This window comes from Anarrhichthys ocellatus, unplaced genomic scaffold (assembly GCF_004355925.1).
Source record: "Anarrhichthys ocellatus isolate YVR2014 unplaced genomic scaffold, GSC_Weel_1.0 scaffold80, whole genome shotgun sequence".
In the NCBI taxonomy this organism is placed as follows: domain Eukaryota; kingdom Metazoa; phylum Chordata; class Actinopteri; order Perciformes; family Anarhichadidae; genus Anarrhichthys; species Anarrhichthys ocellatus.
Window position 1 is genome coordinate 994,797 of NW_022280110.1, and position 2,708 is coordinate 997,504.

Sequence of the window (2,708 nt, forward strand, 5' to 3'; positions counted from 1 at the left end):
CGCACACAATCTTTCCATTCCACTATATGAGGAATGAGCAGAGAACACTTCGGCTCTCTGTCCGTCTTTCCGTGGTCTGAGCCCTCCATGTGCAACACGTCTATTATTGTCAGAGCTGCACAGACGTTCTTGGTCACATAAGAACCACCAGACACTAAAGTGAACTCAGATGTGTGTGTGTGTGTGTGTGTGTGTGTGTGTGTGTGTGTGTGTGTGTGTGTGTGTGTGTGTGTGTGAGTGAGAGAGAGAGAAGCTGCTGTTTCCTATTGTGCTGAGCAGTTGCCTTGGTAACAGGTTTGTGTTTAACTATGGGGTGGCCTGTGGAGCAGAGGAGTAGAGAGAAGAAGAGCAAAAATTATGGGCAGGAGAATAGGTTTGTGTCGAGGAAAAGAGGGCAGAAGGAGAGCTATTGGAGACGAAGGAGGGATGAAGGAGATGATAAACAAGGAAAGGGGGGGGGGGGGGTGGAAGAGGACCGAGACAGGCAAGTTTAGAGTCATACAGGGTTAGTACAGCCGTGGAGGACAGAAATAACTAAAAACCTAACAGCAACATGGGGAACTGACGGTGGGTGAAGGGTGAAGAGGACAATGGAGGAGGAGAAAGCAAAGAGTGGCCACAGCGGTGTGGGTGTGGAGATAATAAAAAAAGAAGGGAGGGAGGTAATGACAGGTGGATAAGGGGATGTTTCACCTGTGAGGTCTTTTCTGGGCAGTACAGGGTTTGGGTGGGATGACTGTGTGCATGCCTGTGTCCCCACCCACTCTGCTACCTGGCAGAGTTCATCCTTTTTATAGCCCTAACCCACAGACGGACGCAGCACGGGGAGACACAGAATGGAGAGGAGAGGGAGGATAGCGTGAGTGGGAGGTAGAGAACAAAAGAAGAGACTCGGGTGGTGAGACAGCGCTGCAATATGTACACAGACAGTTCAACAGCTGGGAAATGAACACCCACGGGCAAAATGCTGCCAACGCTTCGGTAATGGCTGCTCAATTTGGCAATCCTAGCTGCTCGTTAAAAAAAAAAAAAAAAAAATCAAAAGTGTGAAATAGAGTCGAGGAACATCATAGGTGGTCTTTGCATGTATGTGAGGGTCTGTGTGGTGATTGCAAGTAATTTTTTATTTTCTTTATGGCGATTCAGTAATTACTACTTCTATGACTAGCAATTAGCTATTCATGAAAAATCTTTAAAAAGCACAGTTGGGGTCCGTTTTATTTTTCCAAACACAGCAGCATAGAGTAAGTAGTTCTTTAGAGTGCTCCTCTATTGAGGGAAACCTTCACATTTCAGTGATTTATGACTTCATGTCGACACTTTTGACTCCTCCCAGAAGGCTTTGGGTTCACGCCTTAAACCTAAAGCGATGCTTTTATGTACGTCATCACTACTTGCATAAGCTTGCCCCGTTACGTCTAGCTTGGAAGTGGTGCAGCAATGCTAGCAGGCGGGTCCCACTTCTGGAAGTGCATCTGCAGAGGTGGACCAACTGGACCCGATGAGAGAGTATCAGCTAGCTGTAACCGTGACCACATCTGCTGCGGTGGAGATAATACCTCGGCAGCTATTAATAGAACTTCTTAGCCGGCTAGCATGCTAGCAGCAGCGGGACCAAATTAGCTCGGGACATTCAGCTCGGCCAAGGCCACGGTCACAGTCGCCTAGCATGTGAGGTTGGAAAAGCTAACGCTGTAACTTTGTACTGGCTGTCTCTAAGAATACAGACTGCAGCTCAGTCAGCAGAACAACTGTATGGCTAAACATACTCTACTGAAATAGAACAACACTGGAGGCCAGGAAAAGGGGGGGCCAGTTCTACAGTCTCAGAGTTGAGAAACATTTGAGCTGCCACACCCAACGCCTACATGCGAGTGTTTTAATTCAACTATATGATGTTAGAATGTCAACTTAAGATCGCAATTCTAAAAAAAGGAGATCATCCGTCACTCATTTTCACTGGTGCACAAAAAGCCAGCTCGGATGTGATTGATGTGATGAACACATTGCTTCGGATTGCCTGAGCCACACACAAACTTTGGCATTTGGCAGAGCTGGGGGTGGTATAATAGCTACGAGAATGTTAAAGACAAGTTTCACTCACTGTAAGACAGACACGCTGAATGGTTTTGTTGGTGGTTACACATTACTGCTGGCACACGGTTTTTCCTGGCTAACACAGGCTACAATAGCTAGTTGGCAGCATATAAAGCGACAACAAGAGCCAGTGGGGGGATAAACAGAGTAGCACTTGTTCAGTTGCACATTGGGGGGTGAGGGGGGGGCTAAGAAGAGACACTGCCAAGATAAAGACAAGAGTAAGGACCCGCATGGCCCAGCAGCCTTCTGTTGTTAGCAGGTGGCAGTCTGAATTTACAGTCCACGTGGTTCTGGGTTGGAGTTTCTACAATGTTGACATTGCGGAACGATAGAGGACCTTGGTAACAAAATGAACTACATTGTGTGAGAGAAGGCGCTGAAAGCATGAGCTCAGAGGGTCTGGTGGAGTGTGAGTCAGCTAACCAGAGGGAGCACAACGAGCACGATGCTGCTCCGTGTCAGGAGGTGAGGGGAAGGATGCTGACAGAAAGTGGAGCGGACACAAGCGGTCCTCTTTGTTCAGAAAGCAGCAACAGAACGGCACAGGGGGAAAGGGTTGAGCCTCAACTATGTTGTGACTGTTCATACAGCATGTTCAACAAAAGGGG

General features: G+C 47.7%; 1 protein-coding gene across 2 annotated transcripts in view; it reads right to left on the reverse strand.

The window, feature by feature from the left end:
* Positions 1 to 2,708, reverse strand: part of siah1 (siah E3 ubiquitin protein ligase 1) — a 21,201-nt gene that overhangs the window by 5,077 nt on the left and 13,416 nt on the right. The window lies entirely within an intron of this gene.